Genomic DNA, 14,168 nt, shown 5'->3' on the forward strand with positions numbered 1-14,168 from the left:
TGGGGCAATAACACTTAGTATTATATGAGTTGTTAAAAAAAAACAAACAAACAAACAAAAACAAAAACTAAAGTTAGACTTTCCAGTCTATTAATCTCAGTGTAAGGACTAAAGAGTCCTCTGATAGGATCAGCAATAAAGAACTATTTTTTGTCTTCCAAAAAAAACGAGCTTTCCAAAGACAATAGCATCTTAAGAGTGGAAAAGGAAGGAAAGTAGGCTTCTGAGTCATTCCTATTAAATCCAACCTTGACAGGAGATAAGAGTTAGATGTGTGGCTATGGATATCCTGATTGATGTAGGTATCTACATAAAACCTTCATACACTTTAGCAAAACCTGCAGTTTTATAGTTACACTTTGGCAATACATTTGAATTCTTGTCACATCTTCAACATTAATATAAATGAAACTTCCTTTCAAGTACTTGCAGCAATCTTTCTTACTATAATGTCTTGAAAATGGAATTCCTTCATGTCCAAATAAATATTTAAAATTGTTTGAATAGCATTAAAATATGTGAACTTAAGCTGATGTCTTGATGATTTCAGAATTACATTTCTTAAGAGCAAGAATTTGGCATTTTTCCTATGTTTCTTATGGCATCTAACCTCATCTAGTTTAGATAAGCAAATCAAGACTGCCATATAATCCAATCCAAAGAGCTGATTACTGCCCTCAAAGAAATTGATTCATAACCAGAACTTTAAAGGGGGAAGGGAGTGTTACCATATGATATCAATGGTATTCTTTTGCTTAATACTAATAATGTCATCTAAAAACTTGAACTCTTTTTGTTTTCCTTAGGCTGAGAAATATTAAGTCCCAATGTTAACAAACATAAAATAAACAAAACATAATTACAAGTAACAAGTTCCAGACATTTATAAGTACTTTAAAAGAATACTATTGTAATCCCCTCCCTAATTATTGCTAGTGATGTATGCATTTTGGTGATTTGTTTGTAGAGTTGAAGTTCTGCACAGAGCAGCAAAACAAAGAGTATATTACTTTTCAAGTCTTCATTCTGGAGCAGGTTATCGTTTTACATAAAGAATATAATGCTATTTTTATACTTTGTGTATAAATACCTTCATGTTTGCAAACTTTTCCATACTCCTAATTACCTGGGAAGTATATTTTACATAATTCACTTGCAATAGTCTGCCTTCTTTCCACTTTAAAAACAAATCAAACTAAGTCATACTTCCTTGAAAATTTTCATTTCGTTCATTTCATAGTTTTAAAAAATATGTGTGTGATCTATTAAAGGGGAGTAGTTATATTAAATAAACCTTGAAAATTGGACACAACTCCAACTGCTAAATATGGAAAGATAAGGAAGAGTTACTAAGTTTGGTTAAATACAAGGAAGGAAATTCAGAAGGAAGGACAGGAGGAAAAATATTTATTATCAAATAGAAATAAGTTCAGATGTAAATTTTGATTAGTGTAAAGTACTTTGTGTGTACTTCTGATGTGTAAGTACTTTGATAAGTATAATGTGGGATAAGTACAGTGAACGAATATGAAGAGCTGCCAATATTTTAAAGGGAGTGATATTTATGAGCACATAGGGACAGGGAAAATAGTTGAGTTCCTGATGAATATTAGTTGTTGAATAAATATTTGAATAAAATAATGATGGAGTAATTAATGAATAAGAAAGTTCACTTCTATTCCTAGAATGTTGACTTTTTATCATAAAAATAATCATATAATTAATATATAATGATATTGAATCATATGTTATATATATGTCATATATAAGAATATGATATATAAGAATATACCATTTTAAAAAGTACTTAGTTTTTATCTACATGTTGTCTGCACTTATGTATGTATATAATATGCACATAAATCTGCACATATTATACTCATGTATACAATTATACGATGAATTACATTCATTGATTTGTGAAAGTTAAAATAACTTTCCCTTTCTTTAATTTTTTTTTTAATGTTTATTTATTTTTGAGACAGAGAGAGACAGAGCATGAACAGGGGAGAGTCAGAGAGAGGGAGACACAGAATCCGAAACAAGCTCCAGGCTCTGAGCTGTCAGCACAGAGCCCAACGCGGGGCTCGAACTCAGAGACCGCGAGATCATGACCTGAGCCGAAGTCGGCCGCTTAACCGACTGAGCCACCCAGGCGCCCCTAACTTTCCCTTTCTGGAACAAACCCAACTAGTTCCTGATGTCATATCCTTATGTATGGCTTCATTTAATTAGCTAACATTTAGGTTAATTTTTCAGGCTTTGCTTTAAGATTTTTCTCTCTGGCTTCATGTGGCAGACCCTAGGATGGCCCCATGTTCAGCCTTTCTTTAATCCCCTCCCTTTGAACATGGGCAGTGTCTGCGATTTGCTTCTAACTAAACAATATGGCAAACGTAATAGGATGTCACTCCCACTGTTACATATGTACGAGTATATGTGTGTGTATATTTGTATATATGTATATATAGGCATATATACCAACAATTGCATGAACTTGGAAAGGGAGCCCAATTCCATAACAAAATGCAGCCTAGCACACACCTTGATCACATCCAGTTAAACCCTGACCAGTATACCCGGCTAGACTATTCCCAAACTCCCAACCCACAGAACCTGAGATAATTGTGTTGCTTAAAGCATCTAAGGTGTGGTAATATGTTACACAGCAATAGAAAATTAATACACCTCATAAAATGACTTGGAAAGTGTTCTTTTCTTTTTAATTGTCTTCTAAAGCTTTTAATAGTTGGTATAATTCCTTTGTTGAATGATTGTAGAATCCATTGGTGAAGCCATCTGGTCCTGTAGTTTTCTTTGTGTGATTTTTATTTGAAGATTTCTCTCATAGTAAAAGTATTATTTGTATTTCTTACTTCTTGTGTTAAACCGGCCATATGTGGTTCCCTGGGAATTTCCTCATCTCATCTACAATTTAAAATTCATATGCATAAATTGTGTTCAAAATTCCTTTTATTATATTTAATTTATTTGCACCTTCTCACTTCGTTATTTTACCAACCCACCAGAGAGTTATTAGCGTTAATAATTTTTTCAACAAACCAATTTCTAGCTCTATTTGTAACTTTTAAATATTTCTACTCTATTAATTTCTGCTACTTGATTCATTATTTCTTGTTTTCCATAAACCTTAGGTTTTATTTGCTTCTTTTCCCATAGCTTCACAAGATGAATATCTACATCATTGATTATTAGCCTTTGTTTTTTCTAATATATATAAATGTAAATTTCTAAGTGGAGTTTTAATTGCCTCCTCCATGTTTCAATATGCAGTATTCAATATCACTGAATGTAAAAATTTTTAATTTTTGAACTCTTCTCTAACCAGTGAGTTATTTAGATTTAGCTGCCATACTTTTCAAAAACATAAGTATTTTCTAATTTTTTAATTTCACCTTTTTTACTAATTTCTAGCTGAATTCTGCTATTATAAGAAAATATTCCAACTGATTCAATTCTTTGAAATTTGTGGAGTCTTCCTGTATGACACACATTTGGTTAATTTAGAGAAATCTAGTATATATGTATATATATATATATACATATATATATATATCTCCCTAAATATATCACTAGATTCCCTATAAATACCACTAGGCCATGCTTGTTTTTCATATTGCTCAACTTATCATTACCTTTACAGATTTCACCTTCTTGTTCAACCAGGTACTAAGAAAAATATTAAAATGTTCCACCATAATAGATTTTTTAAATCTTTTTATTTCTGTTAATTTTTGTTTTCTATTTTTTAAGACTATGTTATTAGGTGCATAAAATTAAAAATTTTTTGTCTTCCTGTTATATCAATTTTTATTCTTAAAGTATTTCTCTTTTTATATTTAGCAATCTTTTAAAGATTATTTTCTGATGTTATATAGTTGCATAGGTTTTTTTTCTTTAGTTAGTATTATATGGTACATATTTTCTATCATCATAGTTTCAACCTTTCTTTATTCTTATATTTAAATTTTATTTTGTAAACCCATAACTTTAAAAAAAATTATTCAGGTAATCTTTATCTCAAATTGACCATTTTTCCCCACTTAAATGTAATTCAATTACTTAAATACCTTTATGTAAAAGTTAGAATAATAAGGTAGGATGCAATGTAAAATTATAGTTAAATTCTTGCTCTTTTAGAGAATGGTAATATAAATTAAATGAAATCCAGTGCTTCTGAGTAGGCATAACAGGAAGATTTTTTTTTTAAGTTTGCAGAGAGAGGGGCGCCAGGGTGGCTCAGTCTGTTAAGCATCTGACCCTTGACTTCAGCTCAGTCATGATCTCACAGTTCGTGAGTTCGAGCTTGTGTCAGGCTCTGCACTGACAGCGTGGAGCCTACTTAGGATTGATTCTCTCTCTCCCTCTGTCTCTCAAAATAAATAAATAAACTTTAAAAATGTTTAAATAAAGTTTGCAGAGAGAACTGTCTATAGAGAGATAAAATAGTCATTTATGTGGATTACTAGTTTTTATCTGTGATAAAAGAAAGGGAAAGTAGAGAAAATAACCAGGCTTTTCCACAAAATTCCAATAAAAATATAAATGATTTCTATTAGTGAAATAAAAAATATCTGCAGAATTTGTTATGTAGCCAGAAGACAATTTAGAAATTTTCAGAAAATCTTGGTGAATTCTTTTTGTCAAATATTAAATTTCTGGTATTTTAACATTCCACTCTTCCATAATGCTTATAATTTTCTAAATATACTTCAACAGCTTCAAATATCTTTTCGAAAAATAATTGAATAGCCTATCATAAAATCTTTAGGACATATTCCTATCATACAGTGTTCTTGAAGCAACATAGATAGACTTTAACTGAAAGTAAGAATTCTGCAGAATCTCAACTTTAACTTATTATGAATATACCAACAGATTCCTTTTTAAAGCTCCTGCCCTGGTTATAATTAATATTAACTGAAAGAAGGATATGCATGCAATTTCAAACATTTGCATTTTGCTGGTTCGTGTTCCCTGACTGTGTGCATCTGAAAAAGACTTATCTGGTTATAAAGACTAGTCAGAGCAAGTGGTTTTCCTTCCAGATAAATGTTCCTTCACACAGAGACACAAGTTCCTGCCATAGGGCTAGAAGGCAAGCAAGCTTTCAGGCGGCCTCCTGTCCCCTGGAGGCCAATGAGGGAAAAGGGGAAGATCTTGGCCAGAGGAGTTTGCAATTTCCTACCAGTAAAACTTTAATAAATAACACAAGTGTAAAGGGGGTAAATTCTTAGAAAACTAGCTCCTTTTCATCTTTCCAAAGAAGGTAGAACATCACCTTACTGGGATTCTTGGAAAAGCAAAAGCAGCAGCCTTGGATCTGAGCAGGTCCTGTCACCTCAAACTATGCTGAATTGCCCACCAGACCCTTCCTCTTGGAGGGCCCCTGGGGGCAATCAGAACCACTTTCCAGAATGGCCAGCAAGCATCATCCAGGAGCCTAGTCTCACTGAGGGTGAACCAATGTTTAGTTCTTAAACTACAAGGCACGTGGAGGTTATCTGGGGCTTCCTAGAAAAACAATAACCCACACACACTTTTGAAAAGGATATCTAAAAACCAAGTTGCAGCAGCCAGCTTTATTAGTTGCTAAAACCTATATATAGAATTGAACTACTTTAGATACGAGGATGATTTCCTTCCATCCAGAAAATAAGTTTTAATTTAATGCAAATTAGCTCTTTAAGACCTGGCTTAACATTTACCTTTCAAAACAGTCTTCCAAAAAAATGAAAATCAAATACCCAAAAACACATTTCCCGTAATTATTTCCATATAATACAAAAATAATAATGTATCTATATACCCTTTTTTATACTTATTAAACATGTTTTAAAAAGAAACAATTGCTAAGCAGTTAGAGTGCAAAAATCTATTGCACTGACTTGATATTTTTTCTAAAGTGCTTAGAATAGCACTAAGTACACAACAGGCATTACAGATATGCTTTCTAAATAAACCTTTATTTTTACTTTATATTTTTCACATTTTAATGAGCAATTATATGTAAAAAGCTGTATTCGTCCATCTGTCTTTTCAGAAAAACATCCTAAATTATAAGTATCTTTGATCAAAAATAAAAATAGTTCCACTTTATTGTGTTAGATAATAACAATCTAATTAGAAACCAGCCTCTTATTTAGCTAAGAACTCAAGAGACTAAAAAATCTGTTCTTTGTAGGAAAAGTATATATATATATAAATATCTATGAGTACATATGTTATATATGTGTTTACATATGTTATATATAAAAATATACATATGTACATATACACAAATAAACACATTATATATAATAAAAATAAATAGTAGAGAAAAGAAGGCAGGAACAAAAGAACAAAATATAAATAGGTACAATGTCTGTGGTTGAAATTATATTACTATTTTGGAAAAAGGTATTTCGGAGAGCAAAGATAAGTGCATTAATTTATATTGAACTTCATATGATCAGAAAACAGAATATATCAGTATATCTTCCAATGTTTAATATTATTATTAACAAAAATAATGTATCTTTGCAATAATGTAAGTTCATAATTTATTTTACTTCTGTCTTTTTCATTCACATGAAAAACTTTGGTTTTCCCTCAAATTTTTTTCAACAATCTTTTTTCTTAAAATTAAAAATTAACAGTAAATACCAAGACTCTATTTCCAACAAGGAGTTGTTTCATTACCCGAGCTTCTCAAATAATGACCTACACTGGGGAAATCATTTCTAAAATATTTCTTATCACATTAATCATTAGTGAAACAATATGCTGAAAGACCTCATAAATGCTTCCTACATTCAGTATTATTCCAAACCCAGCTTTCAGATGTTAGTCTATAATTCATCTCTTTTCTCACTTTCACACTTAGCACATGCTTTTGAATATAGGAAGCCACATTCTAATGTCCCCTTTATAAGTGAGTAGTTTGTGCTGAAATATAAACGCTCACTTAAAGAGTTCTAATCAGTAATGCCTTAATGAGTAGGAAATAACAGAGCATGGGAATCATGGTACCATATATGCTAACAATCACATTTCTCTCATGATAAAATTTCTGCATCTGAACTACTTTCAGCATTTTGGCTACATATTCATGCCATCAATATTTTAACTACCTTTTCTGACAAGTTAAAAATATTAATTGATTGCAATGAAACAGATTCCTTTCTTTCCTATTCCCTATCCACCCTGGTATATACCCACGTCTTAAGAAGAACATCCTTAGGAGTTCATCAAATCATTGGGTTGGACTGATTTAAAAATAATTTACACAGACTATTGCTTTTCCATCTCCAATTAAAATATAGCATACACTCTAAGCCAATTCTTTGCAATGACCCCATATTAGTTAATGAAGACTTTCATTTATATAAAAATTACGATGGTAAACACTGAGGATCTGCACATACCACACACTATCTGAAGCATTCTGTATGTGGTATCTCATTACATATAACCACCCTGTGGGGGCACCTGGGTGGCTCAGTCAGTTAAGTGTCCAACTTTGGCTCAGGTCATAATCTCATGGTTCGTGAGTTCAAGCCTCACGTCGGGCTTTGTGCTGACAGCTCAGAGCCTGGAGCCTGCTTCAGATTCTGTGTCTCCCTCTCTCTCTGCCCGTTCCCTGCTCACGCCCAGTCTTTCTCTCTCTCTCTCAAAAATAAAATAAAATAAAATAAGCATTAAAAAAATAAAAAAAATATAACCACCCTGTGAAAGAGATTATATTTTTACCCTCATCGTATAGTTTAGGAAACTGAAGCACAATGAAGTAAGTAACTTCAAATAAGTTGGTCAAGATTACACATACCTAAAAGGGACAGAGCCAAAACTCAAATTGAGGCCATTTTCCAGAGCCCACACTCTAAATTACTACCTCTTATGCTATTTTCTCATGGATTACAAAACAATTCAAGTATAGATTTACAAAAAATGTAATTTGTATACTACATTGCTGAATATGTGTGTGTGTGTGTGTGTGTGTGTGTGTGTGTACAGAGAGAGAGAGAGGGAGGGAGGGAGGGAGAGAGAGGGAGACAGAGACAGAGAGACTATGTCTATATATACATTATATATATATATATATATATATATATATATATATATATAAAGAGTGAGAGAGAGAGTTTATTTTTTGTAAATTACAGTCTGAGCAGCATCTATATGTACACTTGGTATGAATCATTACAGAACGTTTCCTGCCAGTTATTAACTTTTTTCATCTTTAGGGGATACACAAAATGTTAACCTTTCTAAGTCACCAAGTCTCTCTAGCATATTTATCCTGTAGTATTCTGTTTGCTCTTTATCTTACTTTCCACTCTTCCCTTCAAACTTTTCATCATGCCTTCTGAAATTCCTATTTTATAGTAAATAATCTTTCCTGTGTATTTTATCACTTTGTTGAAGGAGATCACCATCGCTTCATCTTAACTGAAATGAATTTATATGGCTTCATGGGTAGCACTAAGATTATTCTGTTCATAATTTCTCAGCTCGCTTCAGAAGGTAAAGTTGGCATCCTTCTTGAAAGCCATTAGAATTTCTAATCCATTACTCCTCCAGTCTCCAGTAAAACCATCTTCACTTCGAGTAAACCCCTCGCTTCACCCCTCCTTGTCATTAATAGCTATAAATGTCATGGTCTTTCCACAATATAAATGACTTTATTTAATGAGCTGAATTCAATTTAAATGAGTAACTGCATACAGGTAACAGAGCTAAATAAATACCAACTTCATTTTTCATCCACCCTTGCCATTAAATAAGCTTTGTCATATATTCCCTCCTTATGTCTAACTCCTTCAGCTTGAGCATATTCCTTATAAGAAAAGTCTTATTTTGGATTTTAAGACTGTATCAAAACTTTAGTTTCTTTTTTTTTGTTTGTTTCATTTTGAATACTTTATTTTTTTTTCTTTTCCTGAAATTTATTATCAAATTTGTTTCCATACAACACCCAATGCTCATCCCAACAGGTGCCCTCCTCATTGCCCATCACCCACTTTCCCCTCCCTCCCTCCCCCCATCAACCCTCAGTTTATTCTCAGTTTTTAAGAGTCTCTTATGGTTTGGTTCCCTCCCTCTCTAACTTTTTTTTCTTATTCAACTCAATTGATCAGTCCGATTTAGGAGTGAGAAACTCATATTGGGAAGAGGGAAATGATTCTTTTTTTTTTTTTTTTCACCTATCTTCTTTTTCACAGACCTTCCTTCTAGGTTAGGACAGGGGTATGAAAGGGATAATAGACAAAAATAGGCCAAGTCTTATATGATTGGTGACTTATATAAGCCAGGTGCCTAAATATTAAAATTTTAAACTGGGATTCATTAGGGAATTCCCTGGACATCCTCCCATGGGGATGTCCCATGCTACACAGTTCATTGACACAGGCATTTTGTTATTTGCTTCATGACTAACCACTTGCCTCCCCTCATATCCCAGCTTCTATCTTTGGCAGAATATGTGACATTCTTTTAATTCTTAATACTGGGTCCCATTGTGGTAGAAAGTAGCCATCTTAGGAAGGTTCCATTATCCTTCTACCTCATCAACCTGGTCCATGAGAAGCTCATGCATCTTTGACACAACAAACTCTAGTTGTAACAGCCACTCCTATTAAGACCCCTTTCCATTGCCCTGACTTAGGATAGCTCTAATCATGCTTCTGCCATTCAAGTTTACTAGACAGGAAGCAAATATCTAATTTAATGGTTATGCATCCAAGTGATACACATTAATTTCTTTCCCTCCTTACTTTACATCTATTCCATGAAACCACATACTGATTTAGCTACTGAATAAATATCCAAACATGCAGATGCCATTGGGTCCTTCTTTGAGTCACTGTTTTGGGCTCATTTGATTTAGGAGAAGCACACCCTTCTCTCTTTCACAGGGTAAAAACCCTGTAGCACTCCCTACAGCTGAAATTTTGCTGACTCCTTTCTGGTCATCTCTTAAGAATCACAGTGGCAGGACTGATATTACTGTAATTATTACTTAGTAAGTCTGTGGTGAGTATGTCTAGCATTCTCCATAGAATGTGGGGATATTTATCATTAGTAGTATATGTTTTGGAGCTTAAAGTAGTATTTTGAATCAACAATGGAAGTTTCTTTTTTTTTTTTTTTTTTTTTATCTTTTATACTACGTCTCCTTTTTTTCCTCCCTTATACTGAAGTTTGCAATACTTGGTTCACAGTTTCACCTTCTGAAGACCCTTTAGCGTTACTACTCTTGCTTCATTCATTTGATCATTAAACGCTTACTGAAGGCCCACTATGTTCAAAGCATTGAAAATGTGGCTATAAGCCAGACAGAAGCATTCTCCTTTCAAGGGGAATTATTATATAGTGATAGTAAACAAGATAAATAAGATACACAGTATCCAAACATATATCCTTCTGGTTTTATATTGCTGTTATTTTTTTTTTCCCAGGGGCCAATTTTTTAATTTATCCATGAGTCTCACTTCCTTCCCCACCAAAAAGTTCTACCAATATTGTTTTTTTAAGGTTTTAACTCTCTGCTATTTTAATTCTTACTACCACTATCATAGTATAACTGTGTAATCTCATTACAGAATTTTTATAACATTCTTAATCTCTTTCTCCGTGCAGTATTCTAGTAATCATTTTAAGCACACAAATGTAATCATATAAATCATGTGCCTAAAATGTGTTTGTTCTTACTTATTCATTCAGCAAATCTATATTGAAGAATTCATATAACAGATTTTATTTCTAGATCTTTGGATGTTATACTGAACAAAAGAGACAAAGACCCTAACCATATACTTTGTATTCTAGTTGAAGAACACTAACAGTAAACACATAGAGGCAAGGAAAAGAATATTGGGTGTTCACGGATGATCCCTCTGTTCAAATAGCATTTTAAGGGAAACGTGAAGAAAATGAGGGAGTAAGCCATGGTGATATCTGGGGAAGGAGCATGGCAGGCAGAAGAAATAATAGCAAGTGCTTGCCTGGGTAAAGAGTAGCAAATTATTAGTACAACCAAAGTGGAATGACCTTTGGAAAAATAAAAAGGTAGATGAGTTCCTAGAGGCACTGTAATGAGAGAAGTCATAAAGGGTCTTAGAAGCTACTTCACTAGCTTTGGGAATTTTTATCTGATCGGAAGCCAACAATGATTCAAGCCTAGATGTGACATGATCTGACTTTAACAAACTTATCCTGCTTGGTTCACTGAGCATATGCATATGAGAAAGAATGATGGCTTTGACAAGGCTGGTAGTTTTCTAGGGGTAGTGAGACTTGGTTGGATTCTACATAAATTATGAAGACAGAACCTGTAAAATGACTCTAGGTCTTGATTTTTTTGAAATAGTAGCCATTAACTGATATGGGGGAAACTGCAGGAAATTTGTAGAGAGCGACAGAGCTGATCAGAAGCTCAATTTTTAATTTGTCATGCTTTAAATTCCTTTTTTGAGTGTATAAGACGATATGTCAAACATTTAGTTGGATACACAAGTCTAAAGTTCAGGAAAGTTATCCAGTGTAGAAATGTAAATTATTCAGTTATCAGTTCCTAGATGCCACTTAAGCTGTAAAATAGGTTGGGATTATCAAGGGAATGAATGTAGTAAGAAAGATTGCAGGATTCACAGAAATGATCATCCTACACTGGTCCCTCATTGTCTTGGCATCCTCAAACTCAGTGAGCCTCATTCCCTCTGCACTTCACCCATTCCCATGACCACAACCTGGATCTTATTAGACCTGGCAATGTTTGGGTCCTGAAATGCTTAAATCAAGCATCTTACTCTCTCACCATAACCTTTTATCCTTTTCCCTACACCCACTGCAACTATTTTTCAAATTTATTAAGAACTTTGAATCCTCTTGTTTTATCAATTTCTTCCTATCTCCACTGCAATTCTTATTCAGCTTAGACTGTACGGCATCTTTGCTAACATTCTCCATTATCTTGCCCCATTGCCCTTCCATAGCAATGGTCTGGCAGAGCAACCTGAAATTAAAATGCTTGCAGGCATTCTCCCCTCCAACACCTGAGCACTGTTTTGAAAACACACCTTTGAGTCACTTAAAATCATTACAAATTCACTGCCTAAAACCACATGTGGACCCCTAACACTTTCCAGTAATCCATCTGTGATTTACATAGTTCTCCCATAATCCATAATGGCTAGATAAATCTCTGTATTCCTGAAATTCCTTATTCTATTTTCTTCCCTGCTACTATCAGCTAATTAGCACCTTTATACTTTGTGAGGAAAATAAAAGCTATTAAATGGAAACTTTCAACTTCTTAAGACCTCCGCCTGTGAATGTTTTTGAGAAACATATTTCTGAAAACAATCTTTTCTTTCTCACTCATTTCACATTTGTAGACACATTGCTCTTTCTCCATAATATGCGCTGGAGTCCTTGCTTTTTTTGCCTCACCTCGTGCTCTATCAATTAATTTATCTTTCCTCAGTAAATTCTCCTCCCGCTTTATGTGCTTTCCATATGTTTCAACACACTCGACCTCATAACCTATATCAGATATTATTCCCTCCCACTTTTCATAATCAAGCTCTTTGAGATTGTTTTCTGTAGTCACTGAATCCAAGTCTTCTTTTCCATTTTATCGTTCAGGTCACTGGAAATGTGATTCTACCCAAGTTAATTCCATTTAAATTATTCTCACCTAGAACACTTTACCTTCCTGTGGCTCAATAAAACGGGCACTCTGTTCTCCTTGAACTCTCAACGTCGTGAAACTGCTAGTAACCCTTATCACCACTTTCTCTTGACTTTAGCATGTTTGATTCCACAGCTTCCTGGTATTCCTTCCTTGCACCCATCTCTGCTCTTTTTTGAGGCCTACTTTCCCTCTGATCTTTCCCTTTCCTCTGATTATTACTTAAATTCTTTTCTTCCTCTGAAGTTTACAATGAACATCACTTGGAATACCTTTTTTGGAGGTAACTTCATCAACTCCAATGGCTTCAATTACTGACTATTCTACATGTCCAAATCAATGGCTCTAAATGAGATCTCACCTAGAAATTCCAACATCATTCATACATTCCCAACTGTGTCAGCTCAAATTAATGTGTCCAAACTGAACTCATCATCCCCCCTCTAAAAGTGCACTACCTCATGGTATTCTTGTCTCTATTCTTGTCTTCCATTCACTCAATTGCCAAAACATAGTCAGCCTTAAGTTCTCAGTATGTCTCATTCTCCCCTCTCTGAACAACCCCTTATTCTTGAGTATTCACTGTGTCCTTACTAACTCAATCGGTCCATCCCTCTCCATTCTCACTGTCACTCTATAGGTTCATATTAATCATTCAGTGTTTCACTCAAAATGTTGACATTCTTTTGAGATATGGCCTTCTATTAGTATTATAATTTAGTGGGATACGCACACACACACACACACACACACACACACACACACGCTGCAGTTATCATTTTTATTATCTTTCTTTTGGATGACTGCAAGAGCCTTTCACTTGTTCTCTTGCTTTTTAGACTTTTATAAACCACTCTACAAGTGGAATAAAAAAAAAATGTTTGACAGAGCTGATTAAGTGATCTCCTATTTAAAGACTTTAATGGTTTTTCATGGTTCTTACTATAGAGAACAAATTCCTTCCATGAAATTTCTCATGTCTTGCCCTGGCCTAACCTAGCCTTTTATCTTCACCATTACCTCCAACACTCCAGCTTATTCATACTCTAGCCACAGTAAGTTATTTTCACTTTTTTTGACCTATGCACACACACTGTTTCCTCTGCTTAAAATGTCATGCCCCACTCTCCTCAGTTGGCAAACTTCAACTTATCCTATACTTATTAAGTTAGGCAGTATTTTCTTCTATTCACCTTCCTTGATTCTCCAGCCCCTTTCACTTCTAACAATCAGATTATATGAATTATCTTACTCATTTTCATCTCATCCTGTGTTTAGTTTACACTGGAATTGTTTTTACCAACCTGTCTACTCCGCTACATCATAAGATTCTGAAGTGAGAGACTGTGTGTTGCACATCACTATTTCCAAAACCTAAACGAATGTCTAACCCATAGTGTATACTCAAATATACACTGAATTTCAAATAAATAAAGAGAAGAATTAAAGTATGTAATATAGCAATATAAAGTCT

Source organism: Panthera uncia, chromosome B4, assembly GCF_023721935.1.
Source record: "Panthera uncia isolate 11264 chromosome B4, Puncia_PCG_1.0, whole genome shotgun sequence".
NCBI classification, from domain to species: domain Eukaryota; kingdom Metazoa; phylum Chordata; class Mammalia; order Carnivora; family Felidae; genus Panthera; species Panthera uncia.